The sequence below is a fragment of the Dermacentor variabilis genome, chromosome 9 (genome assembly GCF_050947875.1).
Source record: "Dermacentor variabilis isolate Ectoservices chromosome 9, ASM5094787v1, whole genome shotgun sequence".
NCBI lineage: Eukaryota > Metazoa > Arthropoda > Arachnida > Ixodida > Ixodidae > Dermacentor > Dermacentor variabilis.
The window spans coordinates 106416311-106431095 of record NC_134576.1 but is presented as its reverse complement, the minus strand read 5'-3'; positions in this window follow the sequence as shown (position 1 = coordinate 106431095).

The window sequence follows — 14785 nt, the reverse complement described above, 5'->3', positions numbered from 1 at the left end:
GTATACGCATCATTTCTGCTCACCAAACACATCGTGCGGCGCCCCGTTGCAATCACTGCTATGTTTTATGTCGCAGCTCTTAGGCGGCCGTTTCTGCTTCGAGTGTTGGCGTTGTCCCTCGTAACCGAGCGACCGAGCACAGCGAAGGATGAAGGCGAACGCGGAGTGCAGCGGGAGCCGAAAGACTGCCATAGCGAAGAGAGCGCTAGGAGGAAATTGGGCAAGGGTGCAGCGGAACCATGAGGCGGAAAGCGGAGGAGAATGTGTGAGAAATAAAGCTTAGTGCGTGCAAGATAGGCTTTGTGGCGACGATCGCTGCGAGATGGCGCCTGAGTAGCGCGCGCTGTCTGTATGGAAACAAAGCGCTGCATGAGCGGAGGTCCATCTGCGGCGGTTGCTGTGAATCGTGCCCACGCGCTGCCCACGCGCCGCCTCTCGCGATCTACCGATAAGAGAGGCAGTCGCGCCGCACATCGCTCCGTTTGCAATGAGCCGCATGATACCTTTCGTCCGCGCCAGCCATTATATCTTGAAATGAAAATGCCTATGCAGCTGCGCTCTAATTTCGCATTCGGGAGTATTGTAATGGTCGGCGAATTTTTTAGTATCGCTGTGGAAGGCACTTTGCAATCGTGCATGGGCGCTAAAAGGTAAAACTATTCTAACCTCTTCCCATTCTACTTCCGTTGTCGGGCTGCCGCAATCGGTGAAAGAAATTTTGACCGCGCCTATAGTTTACGTATCTGTCACATAACGTCACGGTAACCGCGAACAGTCGAAATATCAGAATGACGTGTACACGCTCATTATGCACAATGAAGCCGAAGAAACGACAAAAAGGCAGATTTTGCGCCCATAATAAATTTCATTGCGTATAAAAGAAAAAAATAAATGACGACCATTCTACTCTGTGACGATAGAATGGCAGCGAAAGCTGACGACAGTCAAAGCTCTCAAACGAAAAGCAAAGTGCCTCTAGCGCGTTCAGTTTTGGCAGAGGCTCCGGAATCCGAGGGCACATGTATCCGTTGGTGGTCGAGTGCTGGGGCACCACACCTCACAGCAGAGGTGTGGTGCGCGTCCTTTTCTTGCGCGTGCGGCGCACCTTGAAATCGGCCACGTCGCCGGGAACGTCTGATGACGTACGAGGCAGTACTTGTAGCGCACGGTCCCGATTAGTCACGTCTCGTACATTTCCGATCCTCGTCAGGTCAATCTAGAACCGCAGTGGGTCGCACGCTCTGCAACTAAATCCGAAATATTTATGCAGAAAGTCTCGTCGCAACTTGGCATCCGCACCTTTGTAGTATTTCACTCCACCCGGTACCTCTGCCGCCGTATTGCGTTGCGAGTCTGGCGTCGTTGCTCGTTCGGAGGTGCCCGGGCCGGCGATTGTCGTTTTCGTTCAGCATCGCGGTTACGTTCTTCGTCGGTGGTCGTTTTGCGCCGGCGCTGTTTGCATTCTTGTTGCTGTTCCCTCCAGCGCTCCTTGTACGCATGTTGTTCTTCGGGTCGAATGGCTCATACCCCCTTAATCAATGGCTCATACCCCCATAGACGCGCTCTCCTGATGGCGACGTGGCAGGCGGTAGAGCTTGCAGTGGGGAAATCTAGGCAATGGCTCACTTAGCAGTTTAGTGACGCTTATTCGACTTAACGATATTGAACATATTCTTTCCGAACATTGAAACAACTTAACGAAGCACAAATACCGAATTACCGAGCGATTACTTTTTTCCATTAGGTAATATACACCATTTAGAGAACCATAACAGGAGCCGGTATATGCATGATTCCGTCCCCAGTAATTTATTATCACGTGACCTCCATCATCACACAGTTTCCGATTTCGAGATTCACTCCTGCAGGGGTGGGTAACCTTCGAGTGAGGCAAGTCATGTTTGACCGACGTCACAGCGAAGCTGCAAAGTGCGGGCGACAAGAGACTCGCCTCTCGTCTGCTCAATTTCACACGGGCGCCTACGTTGGTCGACGCCACGGTTGGGTGGGAGGCGCGTACCTGCGTCTCCATGTCGCGTTTCATAAAACCCACGCGCAGTCGTGAAAATGTCGTGGCATCAGAGTCCTGAACATCGCACTATTTTGCTCTCCAGAGTGACGTTTTCCGGCTGGCTAGCGTGACAAGTCCTGAGAAGGCAGCCATGTTCTATTTGAGGACCCCCCAAAAAATATTTCTAGGTTTCCACCTGCCAAAACCACAATATCATTACGAGGCACGCCGTAGATGCGTACACCGGGTTAATTTCGCCCACCTGGGGTTTAACGCACACTGAATGCACTGTGCACGGGCATGTTTGCATTTCGACCCCACTGAAATGAGGTCGCGGAAGCCAGGATATGATGTCGCGCCCTCGGACTTAGGAGCGCAGCGCCCTGGCCACTACGACACAACGGTGGATTTCATTTCAGGACACTGAAATTGAAATAAACTACCTTTTAGCCATTTGCTGTCAGTAATACTTCGCGAAAGCGTCCGTCATAAACATGCAAAGCTCATGCTATAGAAAATAGCGCGTTTTAGGATGGTTTCCATGCTCTATTAAAACACGCGTTTTCTTCCAGTGTAGTAGATTCATCAAGCACAGGACCAAAAGTTTAGGGCCGCATGCTCCCTGTTGTTAGAACCCAAATGTACGCGCGCTAACGAAGCTTTCATAGAAGCCCATGCGTTCTGAAAATGGCAGTTCATCAATGGTCTGTACGTCTTAGCACCAACTGTGCGAGTAGGGAACACTTCCGGTGCAAAAGAAAGTGACGCCATATCCGATGAAAAAAAAAGTAATGTCACTTTTGTTATTGACTTGAAATTTGGTTGTTTTTTCTAGGGTTGCGATTACGGCGGTATCTTTAAACGTTCTGCAACTCGACACGAGCTTGGTGCGAACAAGGCACTAAGAATATTAAGGTCCGCTCGATGGGTGAGTTAAGTCGATGCCGGCTTTTTAAATCTAAAGCTTTATGAAATTCGGAATCATGTATGATGGGAAATAACTCATACTTGCACGTACTTTAGTTCCGCCTTGGTTTTGTTGCGAGAATTAGTACTCTGCGTGTTCGTTACTTTGGCCAATTTCCATGGCCCTTGAATAATATTTTTTTACAGCAAGTTTAGCACAGCCGGCCAAGTATACCTCATGTATCCACATTATTTCATTGTTTCTCAGGTAAGGACAACGCGATGCTTCACATTGCTATTAGTCTGCGTTGAAACGAAATAATTTCCTTTTTATGCCCGAATTTAAGTGAACGGTGGAGTTTTATTGGCTGAAAATCATGAAAGAAGAATCATACTTTGTTGAACACAGGCCACACCAACTATGGCGGCGAAAGAAGATGTGCGTCAGCACAAGGCGCTCCCGAAATCCTTGCGCATAACAATCACAGTGCGTGATCAACATATTCATGCGCAACTCCCTCAATATTATCGTGACTATAGCGAACGTACGAACATACCGTAGCTTGCTGTATCAGCGCGAATATAGATATAGTACTTCCTCAAACTTCAAAACTTAATTCTTGTTTCGCGTGTATCTCATAAGAACTGAAAGCATCCCAAAATGTGAGTATGTATCTCTGATAAATATATACTCTTACTTATTTTTTTTCGCCGGCAGACAGGTGAGAACGATCTAGATTTATGCTTAGGGTGGATGTATGCATCGGTTGAGACAGTTCGATAGTTCTTTAAAAAAAAGCGATGTGTGTGTCGAGCAACTTAAAACACTTCATATTTTGTCATTTTTTTCACATCGCAGGAACGATGCATCTGCCTGAACCTTGGCACAGACGTAACTTATCCTATGAGGCCTTGTGCATAGGGCGCAGCATGCTGTGCGTTTGAAAACATTGTGATGAAAAGTAACACGGCGGCTGCTACAAATCAATCAATCAATCAATCAATCAATCAATCAATCAATCAATCAATCAATCAATCAATCAATCAATCAATCAATCAATCAATCAATCAATCAATGGCATGAAATGTCTGAGGAGAAAAATATTTACGAGTGAGCTGAAGTCTCAATTGCTTGTGGGCAAACTAGTCGCCCGGTCTCAAGCCTTGTCTAACCTGGGTAGCCTCAGGTGCAGCTCGGGTGCCCAGTCGCAGCAGCCAGTTGCAGCAGCTGCACGAAGACCGCGGAAGGCTGACACATGTCCGGTGTTCCTTACTCATTTCACGCGAAAACAATTCACTGAACACTTTCAACCACGACGCCACACACCTAACACACCGTAAAATTCACGCCACCGAAATTCGTAGCACTCGAGGTGGAGCCAGCACCAATACATCCAATTGGGGGGCGTGTTGTATTTGTAGCAGCCCAACTTTACAAGAGCGTCTTTTACCGCAGCGGCATGACCGCCCTTGTTTTTATTCCAGGGGCGCTGACAAAAATATTTTTTATTCATAACAAAATAAATTTCGCTGGTCTGGCTTTTGCTCGTCGCATATATATTTAAAAATAATTAAGGGTTAAATTTTGTTTGAAAGACACAACCCTGAAGTTCTTTTATGTCTCTTTATTTAAAAAGTGTTTTTTTTTTTATCAGTAGTGTCTGCCCTACCTCACCTAGTCGCACTTCAACCGGACCGCTTTTCGCCCTAAGCTTCGCGACCGTGTGAATCAACCTCGTTGTTATCGCTCGCACGAAAGCTTCACACGTTCGATAAGCAGCGACCCTAGCGTGTGTGCGCACGACATTCATGTCGTGCGAAATTCAGAAGCGGAATACAAAAGGCTGGCTCGTATTTTTTTTTTTTCAGGTGAAGGGGGGGGGGGGGGGCGCACGAAACCGTCACAGAGTTGATAAGCCGGGTCACTGCATTGTGTCCATGTTCGCGACACTCCTGCCAGCAGCTCTATTCATAACGCACGCACTGTCTATAGTGCGGAGGTAATTAAGCCGAACTTGACGGTGCGTCCACGTGGTCTAAGTCGTGTTTTTGCAGCCAAACACACTGCGCGTCTCTAGAGAGCCAAGCATCAACGCGCAGCTGCGCATGCGCCGTTGATACCACGGCAGAACGTCCATGGCGGTGCTGACAGTGCGAACACCCTTTCGGTGTTCATGTAATTGATATCGCGTTTAAAATCGAACGGCTTGTTTAGCTTCCCCCTAAGCAACAGACATACGTATAGCAAACATGTCGTAGAAGTTTCCAGTGCAGCGTACGAGCATCGACGCTCCCTTGCTACGTGCGCATTGTACCTACGGACGCTCGGTAGTGAAAGAAGGAGGCTGTTTTTACGAGTCATTTTGTTCATTAGTGGCGAGAACTTGCCGATGATTCATAGTGATTTAAAATAATACGGACTAGCTGGAGTGAAGCATTAGTACATCTTGCCACTTATGCTTGTTTACGGTCGATAGTTCAGAGGTGGCTGGGTTTACACGAATTCGAAGGCCCCTAGGGATTACTGAAGTATTAACATACTCTCTAAGGGTGGACACATGAAGTTCCGCACGAATGCGTTTTTCAGTCACCTTCCGGCACTTCAGAAAAGATACGGAAACAGTGCTTAAAGTTGAATTACCAAAGGAGTCTTGTAGTCACTGGTCACTCGGTGCTGGGTTATTTGGAGACTTGCAGCACGGAACCCGGGATGGAACTCTGTCCCTTGACATCGGGGTTTGTGCAGGTGGCTGTGTGGACTCTTTTGACGCGTGGTCGCACCAGAACGACGAGGCACCCAGAAGACTCTTGGCGCAAAGATGACGGATGTGGCTTGCTATCAGGCTAACTCCTTCGAAGCTGGGATGTAGCCCATCGGCAGCAAGCACTCGGTGGGGGGATAACCATTGAAAACCGTGGTCGATGAAAAATACTGTTTTCGATCGATGACACAGGCCGCGAAGCATTCTGTTGAACCTGCACGCTTCCGCATTGCATCGTCGTACAAAGCCTAAATTTTTACCGCCATAACGGCGATTTAGGCTTCTTGGCAAAATAAGGCTTACGTAGATTCGAGATACTTTCGGTAGTTCTATCCGGATGTGGTCAATTAACGTGCGGTATTTCTGGAACACTGTTGCGGCACTCGAACAAGAAAGGTCGTTGGTACCGACATGCAGTACAAGAGTCCTTGCGGTGTCAGGTACGAAGTCTAGCAGGGAGCGCACGTCCTCGACACGCGCGCCAGATTGCGTTATGAACGCAGGCGTACCCATCTGATGTGGCTTAAAGTACTGGTATACGTACTTTAGTTGTGAATCACCGATGACCGCTGTTTCGGTGGCAGTCTTCGGATACTTCCAGAAAGTCGTCTTTGCAAGGTCCATAGCGGTAAATATAGGGGTTTTCTTCAAAGTTCAGCACGCAGGACCCGACGTAACATACGCAGGAAAGAGACGACGAACTTTTTGGGAGACTTCTTTTACTTAATGTTTTCGGCTGGTGGACCAGCCTTCGTCAGAGTACAGTAACGCATGGACAACACATACACAACACAACACATTTACACGATAAAACAGCACGCTCCTTGATCCCACTTAGTCCAATAGCTGGGCGCTTTTACCTGCTGCCCAAGATACACAAACCAGGTAATCCAGGCCGTCCCATTGTATCCGGCATCAGAACAGTCACAGAATACATCTCTCGTTACGTCGACAGTCTAATCAAATTTATTCCAGCCACATTTTCTTCTTTCATTAAGGATACTAATGCTTTTCTTAATGACATAATAGATCTAACCGTTCCCGAAGGCTCGCTTCTGGTAACGATGGATGTCACTTCCCTCTACACGAATATTCCCCATAGGGATGGCATTCAAGCTGTCTTGAAATCCTATGAACACCTCCAATGTAATAGCCCGATTGATAGCTCAACCCTCGAGGTTCTGCTTAAGTTAGTTCTCGAGTTTAACAACTTCGAATTTAATAATTCTCATTACGTACAAATTAGTGGGACATCGATGGGAACTAAAATAGGCCCCAACTATGCGAACGTTTTTATGGGAGTGCTCGAAGACGCGTGCCTTAATAGTGTACGACTAAAACCGATCTACTTTAAGCGCTACATCGACGATATATTTTGTATTTGGACGCATAGCGAAACGGAACTCCTAAACTTCATTGCGGAATTCAACCAGGCACACCCCGCTATCAAATTCACACATCATTACTCACCGTCATCTGTAGACTTCCTTGACGTGACGATTACCATTGCCGATGGACGCCTAATCACAAAACTCTACAAAAAGCCAACTGATAATCATCAATTTCTTCATTTTGAAAGCAGCCACGTGCGTCATTGTAAGACTGCGATTCCATATAGCCAGGCACAGCGCTTTAAGCGCATATGTTCCGAAGAAGGCGATTTTAATTCTTGTTGCCAGGAACTCAAAAAGAAACTTCTCAACCGTAAATATCCAGAGAAGATGATCGATGACGCGATACACCGAGCGGCAGGATCTGACCGGATGGACTTTCTTAAAGGCAGGAACAAGCCCAGTGGCTCCCAGTCGACTAATTTGATACTCACACATTCCGCATCTAACCCTAAGGTCTCAGGCATACTCCGCAAACACTATAACATTCTTACCCAAAGCGACAGGTTAAAAGCCATTTTTCCTGAGCCACCTCGTGTCGTGTATAGACGTTCGAAAAACATAGGTGACATACTAACGTCTTCAAAAATCGCCACTTCTAAGCCGACCGGTTGCAGCCGCTGCAATAAACCACGTTGCAAAGTCTGCGCTCATATAACGCCTACATTAACTGCCACCAGCACAGCCAGCCAATTCATGTTCACTATTAAAGGCAGTTTCAACTGTGATTCATATAACGTAGTGTACTTGCTCGAGTGCGGCACTTGCCACATGCAATACATAGGCCAGACTGAAACACCTTTCAGGATCCGCTTTAACAACCACAGGTCACATGCCAAATCCCAACCAAATCTACCACTCTCGAAACATGTTAACATGCCGGGCCACTCATTTAATAATCTCAAAGTAACAATACTCGAATCTGGATTCCGCACCAACCATGACCGCGAGCTTCGCGAATCTTACCTGATTCACAAATTTAACACTGTCTCGTCTGGAATAAATGAAAACAAAGGAAAACTAACCTGTCTAACTTTAGATTGAGCACAAATATACACTTCCCACACAGTGTACAGACATGATTTCAGCGCTTTTTTCTGTCTCTTATTTTACATGTGGCTTTTTTGACGTATGTCGCTGTGGCTCGAAGTTGTACGCTTAACATATTACTTTTTTAGATAATTCGAGGTTGCACTTAGAGATGCCATGTGCCAAACATCACGCCTTTGTATCTGCATGTGTAAGTCATTTTGTTTTCACTACACATAACCATTGTAACCGCTGGCACTTACTTGAGAGTCATGTTTGTATGTATTGTATCGTGAACACATCTGCATTTCATTTTTTGTATATTCCAAAATGCGTGTCATGGACAATCATTTATAATGCGCAATGATAATGATTTATGATGCGCAGTGTATGGTCTAGTCAGTGTAGATAGCGCGCCCTCTGCTCGTGATACGGTGCCTTTAAAGCTGTGTATGTGTTGTCCATGCGTTACTGTACTCTGACGAAGGCTGGTCCACCAGCCGAAAACGTTAAGTAAAAGAAGTCTCCCAAAAAGTTCGTCGTCTCTTTCCTGCGTATATATATATATATATATATATATATATATATATATATATATATATATATATATATATATATATATATATATATATATATATATATGTATATATATATATATATATATATATATATATATATAGATATATATATATATAGTCTGAATGCTAATCGCGCTTCTTTTAAATGTCTTCGACTGGTCTCGACATTTGCGGCATACTCAAGTAATCAGGACCGTGCCTTTTAGCACGAACAGATAAATGCTTACATCATCATCATCAGCATTATCATCATCATCATCAGCCTGGTTACGCCCACTGCAGTGCAAAGGCCTCTCCCATACTCCTCCAACTACCCCGGTCACTAATAGTTGCATATCCTTTAATGAATAATGAATGTGGTCTGGTCACCATCGATTACATTGCTCGATCTTTTTGTCACGTCTTGTAGCTTCCTCCACAATACACGACAATGCCTATTCATAATACGCATGTTAATATTGCGTTTATTAATTGTTTTTTTTTGCCAGCTGTTTATCTGCTTTAAACTGATGTACAAGTTCTTCGTATCTACACGTGCCCCCCGCCTTTCCATCTTCCCCTGCTATTATGGTCCCTTTCAGGAATGGCAGTACATAGTACTAGCATTTTCTCAGTGGCGGTCTTTAATGGCACCAACCGGAAGCACTGTTTGGAAGAAGAAAATAACAATTTGGGGCGATACAGCATTGCAATGTGCCTTTATTTTCATTCAATCGGTCTCTTAATTTCTTTTCTAGAGAGGAAGATGAAGGCTGAATTATTCTACCTATCAGTTTCGTGCGGAAATCCTTGCATCGCCAGTTTGGTTCATTCGGGGTGCTCCCCGCTTTCTTAAACAGGAGAAGGCCTGCCTTTGGGCGGTGTGGTCAAGCTTCAGACTATTCGACTTGTTTTGCGAAAGAACGAGAATTAAGAATACTCGAAGGGGTGGAACGCAGGCGATGCTCACTTAGGGTAGTAGTAACTGAGGTTCAAGGAAGAGACCAGGGCTATGCAGGGATAACAGCTCGTGACTCTGCTGGCGTAATATATTTCTGTATCCAAGGCCAAAGCAGACGCAGTGCAGAAAGGTACTGAAAAGGCTATGGAACGTCTTCCAACAACTGTTTTTGAGTCCTTGGCACAAATGCTGTCTAGTCAGCTGGCCCAGTTCCTTAGTGCTGCGTCTACCCAGGGTCATGCATGCCAGGTTTCTGATGTTCTAAATCTAGCTCAAAAGCAAACATTGTCTCCCAACTCGTTTGCTGATTCTCCTTGTGCAGGACCTTCTACTCATATAGAGCAGACGGAACCAGTACCATTAACGGATGATTATGAAGAGTTCCAGGATGTAAAAATGGAACGTAAGAGCCTGGAACGCACCAGATCTCCTCCCCTCAAATTTCCCCTAAGTGGAAAGCTAAAAAAAAATATTTGAAAGAGAACATCTTGAAGAAGGGCTTTTTGAAAGAGAGTATTTTGGATCAGGAACTTTCCGCTGCCATTCTATTTTCAACATAGGCTCTCTAAAGATGTTACAGCGGAATTGCCGTTATATTGTTTCAGCTATTACAAATTTATCATATATTTATTCTCAAGTTTCCCAAGACATTATCGTCTTACAATAAACCTCGCTTTCTAATGGTGAAACTTTTTCTAAAATATCTGCGACTTTTTTTTCGTCGACCGGACACAGGTGATGGCATTGCTTGCCTAATTTCAACTAAATTCACTCACAAGGCCACAATTTCGTATCTATGTACGTCTGCTGTACGCGAAATTTCAGCATTAGACATGACACTGCTAGGCTGCTCCCCTTTTACCTTAGTTAATTTACATTTCCCAGCATGAGTACAGGATACCCGATCTATAGACAGCACATTAGCTTCATGCAGAAAAGCCATAGTACTCGCTGGTGACTTTTGTTCTCACCATGTGTCTCGGGGTTTTAAAACTGATTTAGATGGAAAACGCCTGTGGGACTGGACTCTTGATAATCATCTACCCTGCTTAAATTCAAAAGTTGCTACGTTTGTTCCCGGCCAGTCTCAATCGGCCATAGGTCTCACTTTCTACAGCTCGTCTCTTAACTACATCCCCGTGGAAAACCATAGACTGCGCTACAAATTGCGATCACCTTCCCATTATTTTTGAGAGTGATTTCCCTGTGATTTCTTTCAGAAGAAAAAATACCACATTTGTAAGCTACTCCGGATTTCAAAAGGACTCGAAGTGTGCAATGCTTTCCCGTATGGATATGCAAGAGAATATTAGGGCTATGAGCCTCTGTGCAGTTTTAGGACATTGCTTGAAGAATGCAGCTTTTAATTCGACCTCCGACACAGGGAAATCTTTCAGCCCATGGTGGAATTCAGAATGCACACCCACTCACCGTAAACGAAAATCTGCCTGGAGGAAGCTTCTTTGTAATCAACGTACAAACAATTGAAGGAATTACCAATTTATTGCTGCATATTTCAAGCGTACAATAGGTAAAGCCAAAGATGAGTATGATATAAATAAATTCACTCATCTGTCTTATTCTAAAAACAAAAAAGCCACCTTCAGAGTTTTACGCTCTCGAAAGACGATTCCTATTCCAGCAAATATGAACTCCTTTGTTCCTTCATCACGTGAATTGTCCGAATTGTTGGAAAATATTGGAACGGGAATAGCAAATAGATTCACTTCAATAGTTCCTCCGTACCTATTGAAACCATTACCGCTAGAGGAATTTAGGGAAGTCACATTACAAGAGATTTGGGATGTTCGCTCTCTGCCTTCTTCAGCACGAGGTCCAGACGGAGTTACCACAGCCGTGATAAAAATACTGCATCAATTATCACCGCAAGAAATGTTGAATATGGTAAATTGCTCTATAAACATTCCCGGATACCTTCAGAATGGAAAATTGTCAAGACAATTTTGATACTTAGAAAACAGGGAGGTGGATATAATTTAGATAATATTAGACCAATTACTCTCACATTTCGTTAAGCTTATAGGAAAAATTTTGAATGGCCGAATTACAACCTGCAGTTCTGAAAACTCAATACTTAGCTCCAGTGAAATCGGGTTTATATCCGAGTACTCAATATGGTGTGCGCACGCTCACTTACAAAGTCGCATACAACTAGCTCGTCGCCGAAGAGAATATTTAGCATTAGTGACCTAGGTGATGGTTATGATTGTATGGAGCATGCCATACCAACAGAGCAATCAGAGAATCACAGGTTTCCGAAATACACCACAGCATAAATTTTTTGAGGGAACGATAATTCTACAGTTTCCAATCTGTATGTTCGTCGTCTAGGTATAAGCAGAAACGTGGGGTACCACAAGGGTCAGTGTTATCTCCTGTTTTATTTAATATATTTTTAAGCTACATCTCTTTGCTCCGCGACATTCAGGTATGCATTTATGCCGATGACATCGCTTTTCTTGCACCGAATTATGATCTGCATTTGCTCTATCCGTCGTTAAAAAATTACTTATGCACTCTTAAAACTTGGATAGAGAACATACACATGTCTCTGAATGTCACTAAAAGTGCACTTCTTCTCTTTCCTTTAGATGTTCCCGTTCACATTTCACTCATGCATCGCCAAGAGCTCCTTCCCCAGGCGGATTCTTTTAAATACCTGGGAATCACGCACGGTGGGGCACTAAACTGGAAAAGCCGCATTGAACAAGTCGCGTCTATGGCAACTCGTTCTGTGGGATGGTTGCCTAAGACCAGTAACCGACGACATTTGGCTGCGAAGACGTACCTTAATTATGATGTATGAAATTTATGTCCGACCCATCGTGAATTTTGGGTGTGTCTTGTTTTCCGCCAGCCCAGCTCATAAAATGCGGCCTCTGGTTTTATTAGAAAGGGAAGCTCTGCGATTGCGCCTTGGGCTCCCTAAGTTTGTTGCAAACACCGTTCTGTAAATGGAAGCGCGAATACCATGTTCAAAAAGTATATTTAGGATCCTCACAGTCCAAACGTACCTGAAAATTTGCGATTGCCCTCAGAGAAAATTAATGTATGTTTTCATTAATGAACGTAGTTCATTTTTTAATAATCATTGGCCGTCACCACGCACACCTCAGATTGTATTTGTACAAGCCCAGCTAAAACCATTGAATGTGCAAATTCAACGTATTCCACCAACAGGTCAATCCACGATAAGTCTCCAGATAAACTTTGATGATATTTTCCCCTCAGATGCTGAACTAATGCCATACCAATATTTAAATGAGCAATTACTAAATTAACCTTTCTCGCCAGGGAACAGCCATTGATGCTTCACTGTCTGAAGAGCAGGCTGGCGTAGGCATTTTCTCTCCTTCACCCTGTTTGTCCTTTTCTACACGCCTTCCACATTATAGAATTATTTTCATGGCAGAATTACTTGCTATTGTTCTAGCGCTGCGCAAACTTCCCGCTAAGCAATTGTCAGCGGTAGTAGTTACAGATTTTCTATCGGTATGTGTGTCGCTTTCCACGGCAACGAATACACCTATCTTAAGTATGTTTCAAAATTTAGTCCCTAATAATTTATAAAAAAATTAATTCGCTGTGGGTTCCTGGCCACCGGGGTCTATACTTAAATGAAATGCCAGATGTATTAGCCAGAACCTCTTTAAATGGACCTTTAATTCCGGTTTTACCGCATACAGCTTACATCACTGCATCGAGATACAGAAAATTTTGTTTGCAAAATCATGTAAGTAAATTATTGCTGATACAATCTCTAGACTTTCAGCATCTCGGTTGTTGCTGGAATAAGCAGTGGTGTCCTTCTCGGCGATTGAAAGTTGCGTACACCAGACTACGGTGTCGCATCCCGCAATTGGATTTTTATTTATAGAGAGCTGGTCTCACGATGTCCCCTCTATGTCTCAACTGTAAGGAAATTGACTCAATAGTACCAGTCCTTTTTATCATGTGGACGATATTCACACCAGAAAAACATATTACTCGAAGCTTCACCTTGAAAAATTGTATTAGGGTTAAATATACCAGTATTATTATCACTTGGTGCCTCGACACTAGGCTATGGCCGCAGAAACGTTTGTTCCGCAGTATTCGATTATTTAACTGAAACAAAACGATTGCCCTACTAATTATTGTGTCTTTATTCTAGATATCAAATTTGCATTAATTTAACATAAATTTGGTTCTCTAAATTCTTTATTAACATTAACTTCTCCTTGATTGTACACTCTTTTGACATTCACCTTGAAGTTAGTCTGACTGTTCGCTCGCATACTAGTCTAGTTATTGCACATCTCTTTTTTTGTGTTTCTTTTACTTTCCGTTTATTGTATTCGAATACGAATTTCCTTTAGCTACCTCCTGCCACCCGATTCTTGGCCTATCCCTCTTAGTGGGTGCGAGCCATGAGAAAGGATCATCATCATCATCATCATCATCATCATCATCATAGTCGTCGTCGTCGTCGTCGTCATCGTCGTCATCGGAAACTGCGATGCTGAGAACGTTGGTGTGACATCACTAATTTTAAGGCGTTACGGTGTCATTCATCTTCTTGGTTGCAGTAAAAGTTGGCTCATGCTACTACGCTGGCTCCTTGATAGTTTTAGCTTTCAAACGAGTATATTTCTGACTCTGTACTGAAAATATTTCGATGCAGTTTTCTTCCTTCTTATTTGTTTATATTCACAGTAAATTATTCTGGTCTGAATAATGAATTATGTTGTTGTTTTCTTTACAAAAGTTGAATGCTCATTCATTTCGTTCTTAATTTGTTGCGCTTATTTAGTACCAAATTTATTCATGTCGCCCGCATTGAGACCCTTGCTGCGTAGTGGGTACATGGGTACCTGTAAAAAGAATCGAGACCGAATGACAACAACGGCACTGTCATCCCGCTTAAACTTCGGTGGGTACAATTATAAAACGAAGGTACTCCTATCGCTTAAGCACCGAGTTCGCCTGGCTGTTTGACCAATGCGAAAGTGCCTTGACAAAGTCCAACTTCAAATCATTTGCGTTACAAGTAAAGAAATTCTTTATCCAATTTCCTGAGCGCATAGAAAACTGCAAGAACATCCGAGAACACCGAAGCCTGTTTGTCCGGCGCAGCTTTTTTTTTAAAGCATACCCTGGTAGCCACG